Source organism: Sinohyriopsis cumingii, chromosome 3, assembly GCF_028554795.1.
Source record: "Sinohyriopsis cumingii isolate HCF-2022 chromosome 3, ASM2855479v2, whole genome shotgun sequence".
NCBI lineage: Eukaryota > Metazoa > Mollusca > Bivalvia > Unionida > Unionidae > Sinohyriopsis > Sinohyriopsis cumingii.
In genome coordinates, this window is record NC_142963.1 from 24,257,898 (window position 1) to 24,284,138 (window position 26,241).

General features: G+C 35.6%; 1 protein-coding gene across 10 annotated transcripts in view; it reads left to right on the plus strand.

Moving 5' to 3' along the window:
- The first annotated feature begins 300 nt into the window (after nt 1–300).
- The window catches only part of LOC149802549 (uncharacterized), a 39,382-nt gene continuing 13,441 nt past the window's right edge, over nt 301–26,241 (plus strand). For 2 of the 10 annotated variants that reach the window (XR_016420048.1, XR_016420051.1), the window contains exons 1-7: nt 301–447; nt 2,786–3,094; nt 4,644–4,866; nt 13,461–13,634; nt 15,083–15,158; nt 19,405–24,536; nt 26,011–26,067. The gene's annotated coding sequence lies outside the window, so the exon portion shown is untranslated. The remainder of the gene's footprint in view (nt 448–2,785; nt 3,095–4,643; nt 4,867–13,460; nt 13,635–15,082; nt 15,159–19,404; nt 24,537–26,010; nt 26,068–26,241) is intronic. The other 8 variants (XR_016420049.1, XR_016420052.1, XR_016420057.1 and 5 more) reach the window with 6 other exon arrangements.

Consider the following 26,241-nt stretch of genomic DNA (forward strand, 5'->3'; position numbering starts at 1 on the left):
TTTTGAATGAGTGCGTATTGAAACAACGTTTCCAGTTGGTCTGGAATAAATCAATTTTGTTTTTCTGTTGATCCATCTCATTTTTGTTTTTCTGCTTGTGATGGACTGCATTTATTCTCTGAGCCAATTCCGTACGATGTACATGTGATTTGAGTAGTGGACTAACGTTGAATCAATCGTACCTCTGTTCCATCATTGATTGTTTAGAATCATAATATGCGAAAAATATTAATTGTTTGAATTTAAATTATCAAAAGACGCTATGTAATATCACATTAATTACGTTTTAATTGCAGTAAGGAGGATATGATTCTGTTGGAAATGTAGTTGAACTTACACTACAGTTTTGCGGCGTGTATCACCTTTTGGAACTCATGACATGGGCAATCTAATTCGGATTTGCAGAACTAACAAAGAACATTTTGAGGAAATTCGAGATGCGAAAATGTAAGTATATTGTATTGCCATTCTTATTACCAGCTAAAGAAGACACTTGTTTATACTCTGTCACTTGCGAGCTTTCTGTTGGAGGGACCCCAGCCAAGTTCACGACCTGTATGGATAATATCTCTACTCTAAATCGCAACATTTATCAAAAAACTTAAACTGGAAATTTGCAAAGCAGCTACTGTGTAACAGGTAGAAGATAAAGATCTTTTCGTTGTCCTGACTTATCGGTTGTGATTCTCGTAGTTTCTTACCGAAACCTTCAGTTCCATTTTTTTTCTCGATTTTAGTATTTTGACCGACCTCTTGTAAAATGGTACGTATATGATAAATACACGAAAGCCATTGGGCTTACTATGCTTTTCTATGCTATTATTATAAACCCTAGAGAGCGCTGATCATAGTCTGAACCATTCTTTTTGCGAAAAGTGATGAACATTTAACTTAAATAACTCTATAATCAGAATGGTTTTTCGATAGTGCGACTCTCACGTTTGTGGACAATGTGAACATCACGTTCAGACGTTTGCCTGTTTGAAAGTTTCATTTGTGACGCGGTTAACTCGTCCACATCGTTAACTTTTTCATCTCTACTTTCAGATGGACGAAACAGCTTGTTTAGTTCATCCGCAAGCAAATCTAATAAACTAAAAGCAAAACGTCTACTACATGAGCTTATACTGTTTGTTTACAAAATAGTTCCTAATACACGATACTATTTCTAGACAAACGTGTCGTGTAATATGAATGCGCGCAGTACGGAAAAATACTGCACAATTCTAACACTATACAAAATTAACGGAAAAAATGAAAATGTAATAAAATGTTGTATTGTGCCATTGTTTGTGGTGTGTATAGAAAAATAATATAAATTATAAATGTTCGCTCCATCTCCCTTCGCTAGTTACCATTATCTTCAGCAATCTGATTTTGCTCTGTTTCTGGCGCCTTTGTTGTGATTGGTTAACATCAGCTCTCTCTCTCTCTCTCTCTCTCTCTCTTATTTTTTTATATCCCGTTTTGTATGCTTTCTACATTTTGTTTTCCGTACTCTGTATTTATTTTTTCTTATTTTAAGATGTTGGTTGAAGTATTTGTATTAAACTGTTGTGTCTAGTGAATATTTAAATCTCCAATAATCACATTTTCTACCATATGTTCATTTAAATGTCGAATCATCAAATTCTTTAATACGTCCAACTGCGTCTGTAATTTTCCCCAAGCAAAATGCTTCCTAAAAGAAGCAATATCTACAACATTGGTATCTTGTATTTCGTTTTTCCGTTTTGTTTGCTGATTTTTCAGTAGAAGAATTATTGTAGTTTGTCATCTATATTTATTTGCTGAAAATACCTATTTAAGGATTTTATATATGTTATCTCTATTTTCTATTGTATGTACCTTTAATGGCATTTCACATCACTATCTTTTCCTATTTTATCTTACTGTACTTTAAGTTCACATTTATTCGGAAGGGGCTATCTTCCTAAAGTTCATATATATATATATATATATATATATATATATATATATATATATATATATATATATATATAGAGAGAGAGAGAGAGAGAGAGAGAGAGAGAGAGATCTGTTTACATGCACACAATCTACAATAGCTAGTTGTATGTATCTTTTTATCCCCACGCTTTTTGAAAACATGTGGTATATTGCGATACTCACTCTATATATCTATCTTTCCTTCCGTCCTTATGTCCGTTTGTCCATTACTATATCCCCTCCTAACATGCTACCGGAAATCAGGTTGGTGATTGGTATGGTACGCCCCAATAATTGCTTCATTATATTAGCCGGACCGGTGCATATCAGTTAAAATAACGATCAATAATAAGTACAAATTTCCTGAACCGCTATGAAGTTCTGTAATTGTGTTGCCCTGTGGTAACTATATGTGCAAAGGGTGTCATTCAGGTCTCCCTCCATGGGCTTCAAAAGGGCGGGTCAAAGGTGACCAATGTAACAAATGCTCAATTGCAGTGCCTACGCATCAGAAATGTAGTCATAGCGAGAAGACACGTCAAGCATGTGACAGACTGCGTAGAAGGATCACTGGGTCAGTGTGTTTTGGAAGCGGAGGCGAGTCAGGTAGATTTATAACTTGGAAGGTGTAGTAAAAACAAGCATGAATTAGTTTTAGCGAAGCATGCAGTTGCTCAAGTCTTAGGTATTTTCCTGCAAGATAAAAAACAAAAACCTTTAGATCTTTTTAACTACATCTATCTGGAGTGGTAATAAGATAAGGTTTTTATGAATAAAGTTAATAATATGCCAGATTTTCTATATAGACGTTGCAGTTTTTCTTTTGAATGAATAACAGTGGGCCAGCATATTTGTCTAGCAGTATTCCTCAGAGTATAAATCCATCACCGTTACGATGTTAGAGCAGTACGCATGATTTTTGTAGTATCAAGATTAAACAGCGTATCCTCTTGGACTTTAAAGCATAATGAAATTAAAGATTGGAATGCCTTCAAGGAATGCCATCATCAAGGAATGCCATCAAGGAATGCCATCATCAAGGAATGGAAACAGAAACATTTAAAACTACAGTAAAGTGTCGCAAAACCGAAGAAGCTGAAGTTACTGAAGAAAGGAATTTGCTCTCTTTTTAAAGTACCAATGTCAGGTAATTGCCTTATTTAAAAATAAATAGAACCATCCCCCCTACTCCCTACCCCATAGCAAAAGTTATATTTATGGAACCTATTCAAACCTCCAAGGAACTATAGTTATTTCCATTTGGCTGAACAGTGTTTTGGACCGCCATTAAATTATAGATCTTGTTTACATGGCTTGTAATCTTCCGTCTTTGCAACTTGATATTTTAAGTTACTTATACTCTTAAATGTTGATTTTAAAGTAATTGCCCTTCGTGAACCAGATGTAGGAAATAACCCTGTAATCAACATATCTTGTTTTACATGTGCAGTGCTTATCTCTTTTGTAGAATATGTATGCATGCATTTTTGTGCATATTATTATTTTGTCTCGTGTATTGTTTTTATGTTGTCAACTGTATGTTTTATGTCTTGTGTCCAAATTGTTGTATATCACATGTTCATTTTACCAAATAAATAAATGCTGCTACTGACTGCATCTCTTCTTATCGTCAGCTCACCCATACTGGCATACGCGGAATACTTTCTCGCATCTTCTTAGGTTTTTAAACGAGAGATTGTAACATGTTCGTCTTGAGTAATTAGATTTTGAACATAATTTGAGTGCTTGAGGATTTATTTTTTAAACATTATTGTCAAAGATTAATAACTCATCCTTGAAATTTCTAAAATAGTCAGGACTACTTTGCACTTATACATATTTTCTATAACAGACAGGCCTACTTGGCACTTTTACCTACTTTCTATAGTAGTCAGAACTACTTGACACTTTCACCTAATTCCTACAATAGCCAAGACTACTTGGCACCTTTACCCGATTTCCACAATTGCCAAGACTACTTGGCACCTTTACCCGATTTCCACAATAGCCACGACTAATTGTCACCTTTACCCAGTTTTTACAATATGATAGAATGAGAAGAAAATTGACAATTCCGAGAAGTGGACTGGTTGGCTGTTTCTACAGATCTGTCATTTTATGAACTTCATTTCACTAGCAGCAATAAGCCTGTAAACCCTTCAAAATTGACACTCACGGATATTTGAAGATATGAATGCAGCACGCGAAACTGTTACAAAATGTCTCTTCTGACCCACACATATAATTCTGTACCAATAAAACGAATATTAACAAACAAAAAGAGAAACAAACAAACAAACAAACAAGGAGAGAAAGAAAGATAGAGAGAAAGGAGAAAAGAAAAATAAATAGTAAAATGGTACAATACTTTGACGTAAAGAATGAAGTCATGTTTTATGCCCTTCCTTGTTCTTTATAAATTATCGGCACACCTCTTCTGTCTGTAACTGTCATGCAAGTCTTTGTTTAAGACAAACCTTTTGAAGTCATGGCTAACGATGCGTGGTTTCTATGCTTTACAGATAGGTGTAATATTACAGGATTCGAATTATTTTTCTTTCAGGAACTTGAACCTTTCGACATTAGGCAAAGATTAAGAAGGGATTAAATTACTGAAATCATTTTTAGTCATTAACTTGATGAGAATACACTTTGATAAAATTATTCACATCGTTTATTTTAATATATCGCTACAGGATAGAGGAAACAGAGAGGCAATGGGTGATTTTAATAATAGAACGTTACATCAAGTTACGGTAAGAATACAATGTAACTTTCGTCCTGTAAGATGAGGATTCACGCTAAAAAAGATACGGCTCGGGCTTATAATAATCCTACTCAAGTTGCAATGCGGATTCAAAACCACTTTAAGCAAGGCAAGATTCGGTGAGGACTCACAGTAGCGCTCATCAAGTCAAGGTAAGAACTCAAAGCAACTCTAAGCATGATACAATAATAGCTCACAGCAGCTCTAAGCAAGTTAACGTAAGGACTCCCTGCATCTCAAGTCAAGTTTAGGTAAGGTCTCCTTACCCGTTATACTCTTTGTCTTCTGACGCTTAATGTGAAAGACCTTTAAGGAAACAAAGGGTAAAGTTTAAAATAAAGGTAAAAGAGTTAGAAATAGTCCGTCATTTTGAATCGTACCAGACCACTGTAAGGGACTGCAGGCTTGTGACCAGTTTAACATTGCTACTGTCTTCGTTAATAGATGGCATCTAGTAATAACCATTTACAGGCATTTCCAATTCCTATCAAAACAACCATCTACATGCATTTACAATCCCTATCAAAATAAGCATTTGTATGCAATTCCAATCCCTATTAAAACAAGCATCTGTATGCATTTTCAATCCCTATCAAAACAAGCATCTGTATGCATTTCCAATCCCTATCAAAACAAGCATCTGTATGCATTTCCAATCCCTATCAAAATAAGCATTTGTATGCATTTCCAATCTCTATCAAAATAGGCATTATTATGCATTTCCAATCCCTATCAAAATAAGCATTTGTATGTATTTCCAATCCCTATCAAAATAAACATCTGTATGCATTTTCAATCCCTATCAAAACAAGCATCTGTATGCATTTCCAACCCCTATCAAAACAAGCATCTGCATGCATTTCCAATCCCTATCAAAATAAGCATTTGTATGCATTTCCAATCTCTATCAAAATAGGTATTTTTATGCATTTCCAATCCCTATCAAAATAAGCATTTGTATGCATTTCCAATCCCTATCAAAACAAGCATATGTATGAATTTCCAATCCCTATCAAAACAAGGATCTGTATGCATTTCCAATCCCTATCAAAATAAGCATTTGTATGCATTTCCAATCTTTATCAAAATAATCTCATCTGTATGCATTTCCAATCTCTATCAAAACAAGCATCTCCATGCATTTCCAATCCCTATCAAAATAAGCATATGTATGCATTTCCACTCTCTATCAAAATAATCTCATCTGTATGCATTTCCAATCCCTATCAAAACAAGCATCTGTATGTATTTCCAATCCCTATAAAAAAAGCATCTGTATGCATTTCCAATCCACATCAAAATAAGCATCTGTTTTAAGCGTTGTCATTTCCTTTTATATCACGTCAAAGCAATTTCCAAAAGTCAAAGCAAGGTTATAGCGATGAATGAGGGTCACGACAGGAGACACTTATAAAAGTAGATTGGCTGCTTTTATCCATTTATTTGGAACTGTTTTTCTAAAAATATTAACGATGTGTCATCAGTGCCATTATTACGTCACATATGTCTGCAACGGATGCAGACCAGATGTTATCCAGTACAAGTTCTAATAAGCTTTGTTGTATATTTGTATACTGTATTAAAGTGTCTCGTGATGTTGATTTCTCTCTCTCTCTCTCTCTCTCTTTCTCTCTCTCTCTCTCTCTCTCTCTATATATATATATATATATGTGTGTGTGTGTGTGTGTGTGTGTGTGTGTGTGTGTGAAAGAATATGTTTATAGGTTTGTCATCATGTATGTTTGTGTACACGGTGGTTTCTTGTTTTCGAGCTGCATTTTATATCTTTGTACATGTATAAATAACTGCTGATCACAAGGGGGATTGGATTTTGTTTTAATTATCACTTTCTCAAGATATAAATATTTTTATTTTTATTATTATTATTATTATTATTATTATTCGTTTTCGTTAATTAATCGCCCATCTGTTCGCTGGCAAAACAAGCTTATGGTATGCCTTTTGACGCCATTGTAAAGTCTTCAGTTATGCCAAATCTATCATACATCGTCCGTCTGTGCGTACGTTTGCTTTTGTACTTAAAAAGAAAACTAACCACATGTAACTGATTTGTCTGGAATATAACCACGGTTGTACCGCACGTTTTCTCAGATTATGCACAGTACTTGTTAGAAAAAGTTTTTCGTAAGACTCATCCACAAATTGTAAAGATGACTTGTTTGTTAGGCAATAGGTTCAGACCTTGATGAGAAAAAAAAGAAGAAGGAGTTTAGTGGAGGAATGGCATCTATGGCAGACAGAGATAAATAGCAACACGAGAACACGTTGCATTTTTCTCAAGCACTCAGTCCTTTTCCATTCATACATCTTTACCATGAACTATTATCTTGTATCAGGAGGAACCAACGATGAATGAAAGGATCAACTTGTTTCCTTCTAAACCTCAGTGACTGGAAATTTCAAGCTCTGAGACGACGGATTCTAGAAGGATTCTAGCAACGGATTCTGGTTGTGAATCATATCAACTGATGGTCTCAGGTCCAATGTCTTCAAAATATCAGTCTATTACGTTAGGAAATTGTCTTGGCAAGGATATCATTCTTTGCCAACAATTGCTTCATCTTGTCCGCATACCTAAAAATGTCCACGTCGTTCTAAAAAATGGACCTGAATTTTTTGGCAACATGGTGAACAGCGATGGGCAAACGTGTACTTTTGATTACAAGTCCGTGGCAAATGTTGCTCGGTTATGGCCTTATTTAATAGTAAGTCAGGTCGACAATATTCTGTAAATATCTTATATAGATAGATCTCAGCAAGATTAAAAATATGAAGGATGGCTAGGTAACAAAAATACCCCAAAAGTCTGCATATCACGAATCAGTAAACCATGTCATCAATTTTTTTTTCTCACTTTCACATTAGTTCGTCACCATTTTGAGCATACGCACTCGAAAGGAACAACTGTATGATATAAACAAAACGCAAGATGGAAGTCGAGTTCATTTTAGTAGATTCTCTGTCAACGATTAGTGTGACCGACAGATTTTGATTGGATGTCAAGAAGAATCGTTAATGATTGGTGGATATGATGATTTCTTTCTACTTTACTCTTTCATCTGTTGGCATTCGCTCAGTTTACTACTGACAGATGGGACTGCCTCGTCAAACAAACCTCTGAGTACGACTATTTCCATGGTACCGCACTAATATGGAATTCTTGCAAATTACAGCAGGTGGGACTTCTGAGAGAGAATCATTCAAGCTGGAGATCAAGACTACCTATTTTGTTCACTTTGGGGTTGGCGTGATGTTGGTTTACAATGGATGTTTAATTTTTGCGGTTTAGTAATAACTAAGCGACCTACGTGTATTTGTGATAGTTGAAGATGTTTGATGAGTTGGGCCAAAACTCAAATGAAGAAAACGTTTCATTTTGCTTGTTCTTTCCACTACACATATGTTTTATCGTGCATCATTTGCACCTCTTACCTTTCAAAATGATGTGGATTTGCTCATGCGAATAAATCCCACAAACCGGGTTACAACATAATATATATAACAGTCCTTTCAAGTGCACTGGATCCAGCAAGGGATCAAGTGTATCAGGGATTGATTAAGATAAATACAATAAACGGACTACGAACAGTGCAAAACTAGTATCTTACTAGCTTGAGCGCTTTCGACTCTTAATGAGTCTTTTTAAAAAGCAGATACAAAACATAGACAAGACAAACAAATAAAACACAAAAACCGTTGCGTTTGCAAAACTTTACATGGCCGTATCTGCAGGAATTAAAGCTTTAAACTTATTATGTTTCAACTAGTTTATTCCAACTTGTTGCGGATGCTGGAAAATATTTTTATAGACACAGAAATCGATGATCCCTAACGACATCTGTTGTTTTATGTAAATTTATATAAGCGCAAATTATATCCCGGATATGTGTATAAAATTCTGCTTTAACTTTGCTCAAGTTTATAAGTTTGCTTTCTTTAAGCAGCGAAACTGGTAAGCCGCACTGACATTGTCACAGAAGGGACGTGGCAAATTCCTAATTCCACGCTCTGTTGTACTCTCTCAACATCATTAAACCCAATACTACTTTATCATCAGATCATTTAATCAAAGACCCTTGTATTCTGGGCAGCAATCTGACGTCAGTTAAATGTATCATGATCCCCATAATTGTGTGGATTCACAAGGCATGCATTGATCCGTTGTTAAACAGAGAAAAATAACTTTACCTTGGCCAGGAATCCATAGATTTAAAAACAAAAATCAACTTATTTCCATCCATTTATCTCAGAGGATGATTCTCCAAACGCCATATCTGCCTCAATATGTATGTAGCATATAATACACACGGTACTAGTTACATGGAAAAATGGGAACCAGCCTAGATATATATATATATATATATATATATATATATATATATATATATATATATATATATATATATATATATATATATATATATATATGGGTTTGGCTGTTCAGGATTGGTTAATAATGTAAGTTATATTTTAGGAAAAAGAATATTTTGAGATCTTATCCTTGTAGTAAGTGAAAAAGAAAAGAGACATTGTTTTATTGATGGAATTTCAGTCCTTTAACAGTCTTTAGTTTTGAACATTTGTTACTAAAATTAGCACTTGGCTCTTTGGTCCGGAATTGAAAGCACTTTTCAAACACATGCAGGTTCAGAAAATGCCGCGGCTCATATCATTTTCTCTATACAGAAGCTGACATCCAGGTTTCATCTATACTGATAAATATAGGCTTGGTCATGGGCACTCAGAAATTTTAAGTTATTTAATTTTTAATATCATAGTGTTTGCATAGTCATCTAGACACATGAAAAAAGCTGTTCAGGGTAAAGCTGGAAAATATATTTCCTTTGGCTGACATTGTCTGTGTCTTTGGAGTCAGATGTTACTTAAAAATAGCCAACAAAATTACGACGATTGAAATTTAATAATAGACTTATGGTTCGAAGATTTACATAAATAGAGATGGATGTGGTCATTACAAGAACTAGGAACAACGTACGGGGACAAACGTTTTCTTACACTTGGCAGCGAAAAGAGCTATCTAAATGAGCCATTAAAGACAACAGAGGAGATTCGAAATTCTATATGATCGGCACTGGTTTATTTGAAAGCATACACACTTAATCACCTTAAAACTAGCTGGATATGCAAAATTATTTTACAATCATGGAGATGGTCCATCGTTACCTGTAAATAACGCGTAAAAAAGAGAACAGTAGTAACCTAGTTACACCGTCGCATGATGTGCCAGCAGATTACGGTTTATGTTCGCTTAATCTGTAAAATGTAAAACTTAGCATCGAGCAAATCTTATTGGGTATCGTGTGTGTTAGTACCATTTGTATAAGTCTTTGGTATGACTCGACCGGGGATCGAACCCATGACTTTCCGCATCCGAGGCGGACGCTCTAACCACTAGGCCACCGGAGCGGTCTTTTAGCGGAGTGACGCAGGTGATGTTACCTATTTTGTCTGACTTTTAGCGAGTGCAATAAGTGATGTTACCTACTTTTTCTGTCTTTTAGTCTAGTACTACAGGTGATGTTATCTGTTTGATATGTTTTTTAGCGCAGTGCTGCACGAAGCCACTGAGAATCACTACAGACAATACAAATTAATCATGGAAATCATATTTGTACTGGCAAGAGAGTCAATGCATTGGCATGTTAAGACTGGTACAACCTAGCTTCTTGTACGTCAAGATAAGAGTACGTCAAGATAAGAGTCAATGTATATTAAGACTGGTACAAACTAGCCTCTTGTACGTCAAGATAAGGGTCAATGTATATTAGGACTGGTACAACCTAGCCTCTTGTATGTCAAGGCAAGAGTCAGTGCTTATTAAAACTGGTACAATATAGACTATTGCACGTCAAGACAAGAGTCAGTGCATATTAAGACTGGTGACCACATAGACTCTTGCACGTCAAGACAAGAGTCAATGCTTATTGAGACTGGTGCAACCTAGACTTTTGTACATCAAGATAAGAGTCAGTGTATATTAAGACTGGTACAACCTAGCCTTTTGTACGTCAAGATAAGGGTCAATGTATATTAAGACTGGTGCAAACTAGCCTCTTGTACGTCAAGGCAAGATTCAGTGCTTATTAAGACTGGTAAAACCTAGACTCTTGCACGTCAAGACAGGAGTCAATGCATATTAAGACTGGTACAACCTAGACTCTTGCACGCCAAGACAAGAATCAGTGCATGTTAAGACTGGTACAACATAGATTTTTGCACGTCAAGACAAGAGTCAATGCATATTGAGACTGGTGCAACGTAGACTTTTGTTCGTCAAGATAAGAGTCAATGTATATTAAGATTGGTACAACCTAGCCTCTTGCACGTCAGGACAAGAATCAAGTCATATTAAGACTGGTACAACATGGCCTCTTGTACGTCAATATAAGTCAATATATATTAAGACTGGTACAACCTAGCCTTTTACACGTCAAGACAAGAGTCAAGTCATATTGAGACTGGTACAACTTAGTCTCTTGTACGTCAGGACAAGAGTCGGTGCATATTGAGACTGGTACAACCTAGTCTCTTGCACGTCAAGACAAGAGTCAGTGCATATTAAGACTGGTACAACCTAACCTCTTGTACATCAAGATAAGAGTCAATGAATATTAAGACTGGTACAAACTAGCCTCTTGGACATCAAGAAAAAAGTCAAGTCATATTGAGACTTGTACAACCTAGCCTCTTGCACATCACGACAAGAGTCAAGTCATGTTGAGACTGTTACAACATAGTCTCTTGCACGTCAAGACAAGAGTCAATGCATATTGAGATTGGTACAACCTAGACTCTTGCACATCAAGACAAGAGTCAAGTCATATTGAGATTGGTAAAACCTAGCCTCTTTGTGCCTCTAGACAAGAATCAGGTCATATTGGACTAGTACAACACAGCCTCTTGCACGTCAATACAAGAGTCAGTGAATATTGAGACTGGTGTAACCTAGTCTCTTGCACGTCAAGACAAGAGTCAATGCATGTTCAGATTGGTACACTCTAGCATCTTGTATGTCAAGGCAAGACTTAATGCATATTATGATTGGTACAACCTAGCCTCTTGCACGTCAAGACAAGAGTCAATGCATATTTAGACTGGTAGAACCTAACTTCTTGTACGTGAAGATAAGAGTCAATGTATATTAAGACTGGTACAACCTAGCCTCTTGTACGTCAAGGCAAGAGTCAATGCATATTAAGACTGGTAAAACCTAGACTCTTGCACGTCAAGACTAGAGTCAATGCATATTAAGACTGGTACAACATAGACTATTGCACGTAAAAACAAGAGTCAATGCATATTAGGACTGGTACAACCTAGACTCTTGCACGTCAAGACAAGAGGCAATGCATATTAAGACTGGTACAACCTAAACTCTTGCACGCCAAGACAGGAGTCAGTGCATATTGAGACTGGTACAACCTAGACTTTTGTACGTCAAGATAAGAGTCAATGTATATTAAGACTGGTACAACGTAGCCTCTTGTACGTCAGGACAAGAATCAAGTCATATTAAGACTGGTACAACCTATCCTCTTGTACGTCAATATAAGTCAATATATATTAAGACTGGTACAACCTAGCCTCCTGCACGACAAGATAAGAGTCAATGTATATTAAGACTGGTACAACCTAGCCTCTTGCACGTCAAGACAAAAGTCAAATCATGTTGAGACTGTTACAACCTAGTCTCTTGCACGTCAAGAATCAATGCATATTGAGACTGGTACAACCTAGCCTCTTGCACATCAAGACAAGAGTCAATGCATATTGAGACTGGTACAACCTAGCCTCTTGCACATCAAGACAAGAGTCAGTGAATATTGAGACTGGTGCAACCTAGTCTCTTGCACGTCAAGACAAGAGTCGATGCATGTTCAGATTAGTACAATCTAGCCTCTTGTATGTCAAGGCAATACTTAATGCATATTATGATTGGTACAACCTAGCCTCTTGCACGTCAAGACAAGAGTCAATGCATATTAAGACTGGTTCAACACAGCCTCTTGCTCGTCACGACAAGGGATAAGTTATTACATGTTCATGCATTACACATGACAAGCAATAATTAAGCGACATGATTGATGGATTTATTTAACTCATAGATTGAATATACTGATAATGCGTGTGGTGTTTTTAAAACAGTTTCTCTGTGTCTACATATAAGTATTGTAATGCGAAATAACACGGAATGTAAAGGCAAACTAGAATAGTACTGACTGAATTTAGGATTTTGCTTGGCAATGTGATCATGTCAGATTGATATGTGTATCCGTCATCGTGCTTACCATATTTGTCATTTACACTGACTGTTTCTGTACCATTTTAAACGTTTGTGCACATTCACTTTTTTCCATACAGGAGGTAATTGAGACAGACTTCATTGCACGCATTTTAAAACACACACACACACACACACATATATATATATATATATATATATATATATATATATATATATATATATATATATATATATATATATATATATATATAGAGAGAGAGAGAGAGAGAGAGAGAGAGAGAGATTCCCCAAATTTATTAGACGATTTTCATCTCCATGACTGCTTTGAAATAAATATGTTGTCGTGTAAGGGATGGATGAAGCAAGAGGCGAGACATATCGTTAATAACTTCGCACTTCTTCCATCATCTGGCCGACTTCATTTATTCATGTATTCAATACAATTTTACTTTATTTCAGTTTTCTTCACTGCATGTTTAGCTTGCTTTGAAATGCCTATTTTATGAGATTAATGCTGTTTCCCATGACCAGATAGAAAGAGAGAGAGAGAAGAAGAAGTTCAAGCTCTCTTAAAAGAGGTGTCACTTATGACGGCGTAGATATGGCTACATCTGGGGAATATGGCAAGCGGAGGTATGGGATTCTGTAATGATACAAGCCTCTTTGAGATTCCGACGAATGAACTAACTATATTGAAATACTCAACATATAAAATTACATTCCAAAATCAATCGACATTAACTTAAATTACGGATATAAGATATACATATAAAACTACGATATTCCGTCACTTACCAACATCATACATTTGCATAATTTCTGCTTTTTAGAATATAATACAGTTAATTAAATACTGAATAAATTCACGATAGCTTATGAATCTAAAATTCAATATTTCAGACTAATACCGCAATCATTTAGTAGAAATATATTTTACTGAATTTAATCTAAAATGTCAACATATTAAACACTATTATTTAAAGAGTATTTTATTTCTGAATTATCTGTTACTGAGTATGAAGTTGGTAGCGAACGTCGTTTTTTTAAAACTATGATCAATAATATAATTACAAGTAAATATAAGTTCTTCAAACAATTAAACTTTCCAATACATTATATTAAAGAATAGTAAAGAAATATTAAAATAATCCAATGTTGCTAGATTAACATCTTAACACTAAAAATCCCTATACTATATTTTTTAAAAATCGTACGCAGGCGGTAGGCGGTGTTTTACCTGTAACGATACGAGCCTCTTTGAGATTCCGACGAACGGACTAATTCGTCAAACAAATCTCCTCGCTTTTTATATAGTTAATTAGGACGCAGCCAAATATGGCCATACTTCTAGTTCTTGAGTTGCGCCAGAATCTCAAAGTGAGGCTTCATAGTTTCTTACAGACTACCGTCTGAGTCTATGTACGTCATTAGACAGATAATTTTGTCACGTCAGCTTATTTACCCACTCAGACGGAATTTTTGGAATTCGTTAGTTCAGCGACCTACACAACTTACCGAGTGTAGTTTATTTGCTGACTTACGATACAAGGGACATGTATAGTGCAAGAGAATTTTGCCTTTTCGCTCATAAAGGCGCAATCTTTATTAAATATTATATGTAGCCCATCTTGTGGGGGTGGGTTATTTGGCGGATTGTACCTTCTTACAAGATGTCCGTTTTATTCTGATCTCGTTATTTAGGAGATGATCGCCCTCGGTGTTATTGCCCGGATCGAGTAAATATTAATATAAAGTGTGGAACTGATAGGTGGAATAAATAGAGATCTGAGCAGATATATATATATATATATATATATATATATATATATATATATATATATATATATATATATATATATATATATATATATATATATATATATATATATATATATAACATAATTACACGAGCCCCCGTATATGAAAACAACATTTTAATCAATTGCATAAACAATTGTGATAACACATTACATTAGGAAGATACACTTCTTTTTTTAAATAAATCTTTCACCGAATTTCAAAGACAAATATATTTGTATAATTAGCCATACTGTTTAAATGATATAATTGGTTTTTCATAGAATCGAGTGAACAAGCGAAGTCATTGCCTTATACAACTTCATAACCTGTGCATTCCCGGTTCACACCAACGTCACGGTAGTTGTTCCTCTCGGTCCTTCCGCTCTTTTGTTTCTCTCCTCCAACCTCCCTACTGTCTCGCCTCTTTCCGGCCCTCAAACTTTGTGTCGGTAGGTGGATACGTAAGCCTGTAGATACGTAGATACTTGTATCATTAGGTACGTGGATACGTCACTGTATACGTTAGTGGAGCTATTTCCCCTTTTAAAATAAACAGAGAAGCAACCTAAACTTTCTGTCGGTTATTTCTACTGGGAATAGATCATTACTCTCCTCTCGTTATGGTCAGATATCGTTATATCGGAATTCAGACAGATACCAAGGCTATCTGGTCAGCTAAACATGCAGACCATAAACAAACCTAGTTTCATAAGATTAATGTAATTTATAATGGCTATTCGATCCTGACTCACATTAACAGCACACGAGACATAACAGTTCCATTCTCGTCTCAATTGCACAAATGAATGAATGAAATTGATTATATGACTTAAATAGGCTATTTTCAGCGAATACACACATTCAAGTCTTTGTCTTACGAGAAATCATCTAAGATCGGTGAATACAAACGGATTGTCGTAACTCGTATCAACTAAAATAATGCCTGAAATCTTATTATACCCAATTCCTATACAAACAAGACAACTTCAACCAATTCGTCAAACTTATATAAAGAAGATTATTGTACGAATTCTGATGAACTTAAACACATTTATATTTATATCAAGAAAATTGAACTTCGAATTTAAACAAATAAATTCATGTAAATATAACCTAATAAATTTATGCAAGCCATACTACTGGTATCAACAAATTACATGAAATTAACGCAAATACCTCGTGCTTCAAGCTATGTTCGCTTATACCGCCAGAATTTTGTCCGTTGACTTTTCAGAATCCGGCCCTTTTGATAAATGTTTTTACGAGAGAATTTCGTCCAAATTTACTCCCAGAGTCTCTTATAGTTTCACTCCTGCAGGAAAAATGCAGACCAATTATATTTTTCAATGGGGGCAGTTTAAAACCCAGAAATTCGTGTGGGAAATACGCATCGTCTTTAGCGTAGCCAATCGGGATGTAATATATTTGCCGCCTTTTATAACTAGGCGCCATAATTGGGGTCAGCCTGCCTCTACTTTCCAGAATAACTGTTCTGGAGAATTTCAATTATGACAGCTCCGATATGAAATCGAAGTTAGCCCTGTACATTACAGTCTGTCTGGCTGCTAAATAAACGAAGACTTAATTAAGAATCACATCCTCTCCCGACAGAGACATTAGAAATCATTGCAGGATAGCAATTTAACAAGGACCTGTCCCCATAAATCTATTTAATTGTTCTCTGACCCAAAGTAATGTGTTTTTCATCGATCGACCGAAATTTGCATCCTTACAGTATATAATTGTAAAACTGAAATAATAGAATTTAATCTCAATATATATGAATATAAAATTACTTTCAATATAATTTAATGAAAAATTACTTTTAATACAATATAGAGAAAACTTCTATCTTATTAGTTTTACTTTAAAAAATTCTGTCCTAATAATATAAAATAATAAGATTGAAATGTTATTACCTTTACTAAAAACTTCTTTCCTAATGCCTATATATTTGTGTCGCATTAGAGGATAAGGTTCACCAGTGTACATGGAAACTGTGAAGGAACTTTTACCACTAGCATATCAAGGTGAAGAAATGGAGTACAACTGGTATGGGCGAGATCTAGAGGTTTAAAGATTTGTTGTTTAAAACAGGCACTTATTCTTAAACACAAAAAAGAATGTTAAACATGTCAGACTGTTATATGTCTCGAAAAGCAATTTCAGAGAACACTGCATAGCAAAACATGTGTCTGAAAATTCAGTTCGGTCCTTTATTTCGAAAAGTAAATAATGGGATTTTTCTTAGTTTCCGTCCTAACTCAGATGACAGAGTGGCGGACCCGTAATCCAAGGAGGGCATTAGATACGTAGGCTGATCTATACTTATTTCTTTGTCGTAATCCAAGGAGGTAATAAAATACGTAAACTGATCCGTACTTATTTCTGTTTCCTAATACGGCCATTTTCATATTGTCTTACACGTGCATTCTTTCTAACTGCAACTCAATTTTGTTTATTTGTATCAAATTTTCAATTCCATTTCTTCAATAAATTTCTAAATTATTTATCACTGAAAACCTCGAATATTCTCCTAAAATATTATTATTTCATCGGCATACATTAATAGAAACACGTTTAATTCCCTTTATTCTAGAGATTTATTATTGCGATTGATCGTTTCTCGTTCAAGATCATTACAGCTGAGGAGAAAGGGATTCAGATTGCATGTTTTCACCAATAATATTGTTATTTATGGGCGTGTATTCATACATTCTCGCCGGATGAAGCGAAATAATTTTCCCTGTAATCCCTAACGAATTAATTTAAACAATATCTTACTTTGCAGTATCAAGACAAAGGCATTTCTATCATCAGTAAATCAACAGTAAAACCGTTTATTGTCTCCAATAGTGTTTACAATGAGTGTATCCACTGAACATGATAGGGTACCAAAAGACTAATGTTCATCATAACACTTTGGTCGTTACAACCTGTATCAGGTCCCTATGACTTGAAAACGAGCAACAGCAGAGATTATATTACTGTGTAATGAATTCTATAAAATTATTATTGTTTTTAACTATCGATATTTTGTGCTTTAGGTTTGTTTTACGTCACAGCAACACAAGTTGGTTATTTAGTGCCAGTGCAATTGAAGTAAATTGCCTTTCCCAAGGACATACCACGATAGCCGATCAGGCCGATCCTAACGGTTGGATTCGAACCCGATTCCTTAATGTCCAGTTTTAATAATTTAGGTTTCTTAAATCCACTATATTACTTTTCAGTTCATAACTAAATCAAATTCCCTAATCTATAATGTCTACTTTAGAATGCTCTTTGTTCTAGTAATCAGCGGCAAAAAAGCCTGCGCCAATTTTTTGTCAGGATTGCTTTTGTCAACCCAATAATTCATGAATTATTCAACAGAATTTTGTAATATCGTTGACCATTCTTTCTCCAGGAATGGATGATTTAAGGACACGTTTTAATAGAAACCAATAAATGCGACGGTCCAAGTAATCACACAGCACAGTATGCTGCCCTCTAATGCAGAAGCAACTTATTATATTTGGGTCATTTTATATCGTAATTCATGGAAAGGAGCAGCAGTAGCTCAATTCGTAGAGCGTCGGACTCGTACTCTAACAGTTGCGGGTTCAATACCTTCCCAGACAAGCTCCGGTCGCCTAACTCGATGTGTCCTTGGGAAAGGCACTAAACATCTATTCCTCGCCATGATATGGCCATTAGTAGTGCGTTAAAACCCACGAAAACAAAACGAAAGTTTCATGAAAACTAATGTACAAAGGCACCTAGAGTTTAAATTCCTATTTGAATCAAAATATAATGTATTTGAGTCATAAAATGGCTCAAAATGGAGTCTATGCCGTACTATCAATTCAATGGATTGCTTTCTGTTTTGGCAAGAGCTACATTTTCACTACAACCCGATACGGCCTGACATAAATGTCCTTTCAGATAGTCTAAAAAATTGTTGTTCAGGATGTCACTTTGTTAGTAAAGATGATTAGACCAGGATCTTAATGTACTGAAATTACTTGAATTAGAAGCTTGAGTACTGTGGCATTGTGATATCTGACCGACTTAACGTTATAACACACGTTTTAACTTGTTTCATTTTCATTCCAAATCAATTATCTTTCGTCTGAATTTGTTCCAAAGTTCAATCTATTTTTCAGTAAACGAATGCAAAACAATTATACAGGGTTAAATAAAAACGACTGTCATAAAACACGGTGATACACAAAAGCAAGAATTTAAATTAGGAAAATACATGTACAACATAACCCATCTGACATGACGGTTTGGATGTTTCACACATGACTAAGCATTAAAATACCAAGCATACACCTGGCATGCTTGCTAGGGACACATTATATTACCGATTCAAGGAATTAAAACGTATACACATCATGTTTACCTTTCGTGGAATAAAATAGGACCTAACATTTCCCCGGTAAAAGGTTTCGCCTCAAGTTACAGTCAGAGCCTTACTGACAGCTACGCAAATGCATTGTGGACTTGTCTGAACAGACGAGACCAAAAGCAAATATTAATTTACTTTGTAAAGAAAGTTTATTTATTAATTTTCACCTTAACTTTTTTCTCCATCTTATTTGTTCTTTTCTCTTAGATCTGACACAACAACAACGAAAAGACAGAGATCAAATGTGATAACGATTCACATGACTCCAACTCAAGATGGCTGTGAGCACCAGGGTCAGGAGCGCTAGTGTGAACTACGGTCGGGTGACCATGACGACATTTGTAAATCATTACCAGGGACCAAGACCACATGTGTAAAATAGTGTAAATAAGTGTAAGGAAGCAGGACCACATGTGTACACTGATATCAGGGAACAGGACCAAATAAAGTGCACAGTTGTGTCACGGAACATGACCACAGGAAGTGTACACTTGTGTCAGGAAACATGACCATATAAAGTGTACACTTGTGTCAGGGAACAGGACCACAGGAAGTGTACACTTGCGTTAGGGAACAGGGCCACATGAAAACATTTTGAGTTCGAAAGGCATGAATCATGACTACTTTTGTATACCATCGTCAGGGACCATAAATGTCAGTGACTACATGTACATCTAAAAGAAGCATAACAAAAATACCACGGCGTCTCGCTTTCCTTCTGGTAATTAGTAACCTGCATTTCGCAAAGTTTCTAAAAGCTCAAATATAAGATAAAGCATTAATGTATGCTAGGTGTCAAAACATATCAATGTGGAGTGCTGTTTTGGTGTCTTATGATTGGAGGTTGAGAAACTAAATCTTGCAAGATATTGTAACAAATAACAACAGTTGTGTAATCTATTTGTAACGTCGCCCTGTTATTAAGAGGGGTGATTAATTGAAATTGGCTGGCATTATCTAGGGAATGACCTTCCTCGATTTTATAGCCCGGTGGGAGTGAATAGATGGAGTATCTACAGAGAACTGTGCAAGACTATTGGGAGGAAATAATGCAATACGAGCCCCCTAAGACAATAAAATTAACAGAATTTAATCAATAACAATTAATAGCAGCAACTCCAATTCAATCTAAGTTATGTCAACAGAAGTTAATGACAGTGTCTAATTTGGATTTATTTCATCATAATAACGTGTGGTGAAAAGAGTGCAATGTCCACGACTGATTGCATCACCTTCCTGCCGTGATCATGTATCAACTTCTTCATATTTCCTCGAGCCTTCCTATTCCGAACGCTTCGTCCCTTGCTAGACTTCCTAGTCCTTTATTCTAAACTCGTCACTTCTTTTTTTGGACCTCCGTCTTCGGACTGTCCCGTCTCTCCCCAGAAAGTTGTTCCTTAAAGGACAAAATTACCCCATAATCTCTATACGTATCACTTTCTATACGTACATACAATTTCCTCACGTTACTCAGAAGTATAAATAACTATCCGAACACTGCATAAATTCTGAACTAATCCGATAGAACATCGCCCTCGCTTCACAGCGACCGGTCATAAATTAACATGTTAGCGGTAAATATAACATTACCGTATCTCTTTATCTACGCTACCACATGCTCGATTACTATTGCATAAAATTCACAAAATTCTAGCTTACAGCAATCCCTAACTTACAAGATTATTTAAACATTACAAAATTGGATATAAATATGTGATTATCGTTAACTCACGATAATCAGTATCGTCATAACAGGCAAAGAAAATTATTTCATATAACCCTATGAAATCCTACACATATGAAAACTTGGATAGCATGCAGTCGTCAATGCTATCAATGAACTAGTACTTGTAAAATTAAAGAGATAAATTGCATAACAACTATAGTATCTGCAGATTTCCATGAAATTGAATAAACGATATATAATATGGATCATAGTAATATCATATACATTTGCACAAACTAACAATCAAAAATAGAAAATTACGTGGAAAATTAAAATTGCGTACGATAATGCTGTTCTCTTTTAAAAATAGTGCGTCCTAGCACTAAACCCTGTATTTTCTTACAAGACAACCACCTGTTCCCCTTTTCTTGTTTAACGAGGAAAGCACTAATCTTTTTAGCCTTCCTCGGATCCACTCTTCCTCTCTCAGGAAATTTAAGACTAAATAATTTCGACCAAGGTCGTCACGTTAAATTCCCATTCCTTCTAAAGTTTACGCCTTAATTTACTCTGGTCAGTCGTAAGCAGCGGTTCCAAAATTTTCCCCAAGATAATCATTTCTTTCGTCTGATTTTAGATAGCATAAAATCTCTGAATTATGGTGCATATCAATTTCCATTGAAAATGATAATTTGACATGGGTTCCTATCAAGCGGTTATGGTTGGTAGCTCAAATGTTTACTTTCGCAGGACAGCGTTCCAATGCCCTGTTAAATCGCAATGAGTCATAAATGCTAGCCTTTCAAATTTGAACACTGACACGGAGGGCGGGGGGGGGGGACAAAAGAAGAAAAGTCGAAGTGACCTTCACAAAGACGTTTCTGGCTTAAATGTGATTAAATTTTAATTCTCAATTCGTTCAACATTAAGGTTCAATACAATTGAAAATTCGACACTTTACACTATTTAACCAAACGTATATTTTAAATAAAGAGGGTTATACTTCGGTTTTGCCTCCTAACAACATCAACCCCAGTTTTGGAAACCTCAGTCGAATCCTTGAGTCGTTCGGTTATTTATTCTGCGTTTGATTATGCATAATGCTTGCGCAAGGGCAAATAGAATTGCCCCACATCTGGCTCATATCATATTTGAAATAAGAAGCGGCGATTACTTGGTAAGCGGGAACAAAACAGCAAAATACCTTACACAAATTCTTATACATCTCAGTCTTAGAAAACGTATCTTAGTAGCGGAAGACGAATTGAAAATGATCACAAATGTATCGTCCATATTCTCTGTCACTTGGTGAGTGCCATGATGCAACAGGAAACATCGCTGTGTGTGAAGCATACACATCAATATTCAGAGTTTACACTTGCTTGGAGACAACAATAGCTTTAATGGAGCACTGGACAACTTTGAATGAGTGTTCTTCATAGCAGAGTCATTATATTGATCTGTAAACGGTACTTTGCAACTAGGTCATTTTACTTTGTGGCAAGGAAAAGGTTAGAAGACATTTTGATATTAGTAATTTTTCTACTGCTTCTGGCAGAAGATGGATGAATTGTTGTTGTATTGTCATCTCTTAGGCTATAAAACAGGAAGAGACACAGTAATGCAAATACAACTGTTAAAATGAAGGCGGTGTGTCTGTCAGCAATGCTATATGGAATTAATTAGGGACTTTATATGCAGCTGTGTGTGACAGTGGTATGCATGTCAATTCTCTTCATTTTGTTTAAACGTGTAGTAAGTTATCGCATGCATTTTCGTCTCTTCTTAGGAAAAACTATGAATTATTTACAGGTAAATAATTAAAAGACAAGGTTGATAAGGAATAAAACAATAGCAATGGCTCGTGTTCAGTTCATGCACATATTGCGTTGCAAATAAAAATATTTTCTTTTCATGAACACAATTTTATCGTCTCCGCAGCATATGTATGGGTCACAATGTTGCTTATCGTCCATCGTCTGTTTTTGATGGGCATAGACTGCATTTTGTCCCCTTTCTTCTCAACGACGTTGTTCTATCCCCGACCGAGTCATACCAAAGACATACTTACAGCTGCCTCGCTTGGCGCTCAGCATTAAGAGTTAGTGTTTGGAATGGTCGGCATGGTGTCACGATAATGTGACTGGGTGAGAGATGATGCTATATGTCTGCGGCATAATGCCCCAATGCTAGACACCACTATAAACTGTCACACTGCAGACATCGTAGCGATATGACTGAAAAATTGTTAAAGCTACGTTAAAAATCCAAATCACACACACACACACACACACACACACACACACACACATTCCTATTGCATTTACAATGCAATATCAACAAGAACATGGATGAACCTGAGTGACTGGCGAATCAGATATCAATGGTCAATGTGAGCAATATTTTTTTGTCGCATAGGAAGCTTTTAATTTCAGTAGAAATTGACCATAGAAACCGTGCTATGAACTGCGAAGGCATGCCTACTGTGAGGACGGCATTGATGCATGGATATTAACATAAGAGATATACAGAGTAGACCTGTCAGCATTTATTTCTCAGAAACATGCAGTAATTAGTAGTAAAGAATATACAAAGATCGCGATGTGTACATGACTCGTTCACCTTAATAGTTAGCAATTCGGTACCACAGTGACACAAGACCTATATTTATTTGCCGTATTAAATAGAAAAGCTCTTGTTTTATTACCCAAATTTTTTTAACAAATGGGACATCCTAGTAGCATAGCTAACTAAAACAGTATCTCCCTACGTAATTTGTTCATGATCAGACAATATTTAAATGGCATGCACGTTTTTTCCGTCGTTTCTTACCAGATTTACATTTGATATCACGTGTCCTCTGTGAAACCGAATGTAGCTACCACAATGCAAGGAAATAGTTTCCTACATAAGAAGTGTGTCAAAAATGTTACATGGAAATGACAACGAGTCTAATTAATATGATATATTATTCTGAGGCGCATTAGTTTGCATAATAATATAGAATTTTATATTTAATATGCATCGTATTTTCTCATCACATATTTATTTTCCTCACAGCGTTCCTGGTGTTATTCAGATGCATTCTAGACCGCAAAATATGTAAAATATCAAAATATAAACTAAGATAATTAATGGGACATAGGAATTTATAGTTTCTTACTCTAATTCTTTAGGACTTACGTATTCGGGTTGGTTTACGACAATACGATGACTTATCATAAAGAAAAATTAATAAAAATGACGCGCAAGGCGTGATATTACTGTAAAAGTTAACGCTCATCGTTTGTTGACTGGCATTAAGTTTTCAAGATCGCGATCACAAGATTACACCAGGCAGCAATGTTTAACACACATTGGACAATACATCGATTTTTCTGTCCCCTTCTCATTTCTGAAAACGACAACTTATAGATGGAATTTGGATAGCAGTTACCTAATTGCACAAGAAGCACAGAAAGCGAATTTGGTAACGGAGACACCTTTGGTTACGAACCAAGCAGCAGCGTAACAAAAACTGAATTTTTGCAAATTGCACATGATGAATTCACAGTCAGGTACTACGTTTTGTGAGACCACCAAACTGCTTCAGAGAAAATACATAATACTACATTAATGGGGTTAATTTGCAGTTGATACAAACATATTTGACGTGACGGACAACAATATTAAGGTGAGTGGCGTCTATTTTGAGTCCTATCTTTGAGACACTGCCTGTTGGATATGATGATTGCATATTTTACCTGACCTTACTGGGATACTTCTTCCTTTCTAAAGTATACAGTCTAGCACTGAGAAGACAAGAATAATTTTTCTTTACTTCGTAACTGGGATTATTTCTCTGGAAGAGAGGAAGATCACGAAATCAGTTTTAAGGACAATTATATATATAGGGCGGGTAGTTACAATAAATGTATTCGATGGAGCTCCTTGGTGCTTGTTTAATTTATAATAAGTCCGTTTAAGTTATAATGCGCACCACTGTTACTTTATGTGCTTTTAGAATATATTAGAAGTTGGTTCCTTTGCGAATTATGCAACATTTCGTCTACTACCTATCATTATATGATGTAAGAATGATTATATATATAGACAGACCCACGCGCGCGTCCAATGTTTATTGTAATGTGACGCCTTTGTGCAACATTCTTCGATTTTAATACCTTCTTAGAATATTAATAACAAAGTTTTTATCTTGTCTAGACAAGAAAGAAAACAATACAAACACAAGAGTCGCTATGTTATGTATTGTGTTTGGTCTTCGTCTGTTCAGCGACGAGTTTGGATTAAAACATTTTTGCACTGACTTTAGATTCCTAGTAAGGGCACTTAATGAACTTCACAGAAGAACACAACAGATCCGGAGATACCGGATAAGAAAACAAAAAGATAGGTTTTTCTCCAGGGAAGTTGAAATTACCAGGGCCGGATGGGCGATAGGTTTCCGGGCTTTCTGGACCCTCCCCTCCAAAACAAAACAAAAAGAAACCGTACACACACAAAGGTACAGTCGCTTGTCAGTTTAAATTTGACCATCGTTTTATTCTTGCGCACGTTTCTGGTATATTTATGCACACTTTGAGTAAATAGACACATAAACTTTTGCTTTGGTGCCCTTTGGAGGAAAGTCAGGGCCCTTTTTAAATTTTGGAAGCCCCCTCCAATACCAACACTTGACCTGATCCGGCTCTGATAACAGGGATAATCCATCTTGGATTTTCACCCAACATAACGTAATAGCTACCTATCTTTTTATTATCATTAAATCCTTAAAAGCCTGATGTTATAGAAGTGGTCTTCAAATGTTGGATTTTCAGTTGAAATCTGTTTAGAGCTCTTAACACCTATTGATTCACCTGGTCATTTATTCTCAAAATCTATTGAGCAAACACCTCATGCTCAAGGTAAAAATCTATTAAGCAAACACCTCATGCTCAAGGTAAAAATCTATTGAGCAAACACCTCATGCTCAAGGTAAAAATCTATTGAGCAAACACCTCATGCTCAAGGTAAAAATCTATTGAGCAAACACCTCATGCTCAAGGTAAAAATCTGTAGCGGTGAAACGTTGACAGTCTTTAAACTCAACACAATAAGCTAGAATTAAATAACTTCATGATTTATTCTTAATTTTGATCCCTTTTCAGCCTGCTACATATCATTGAAGTGGATGCACTGTATTGCAAGTATAATATCACTATATTGTAAGTATAATATCACTATATTGTAGGCATAATATCACTATATTCCAAGTATAATATCACTATATTGTAAGCATAATATCACTATATTGTAAGTATAATATCACTATATTGTAAGTATAATATCACTATATTGCAAGTACAATATCACTATATTGTAAGTACAATATCACTATA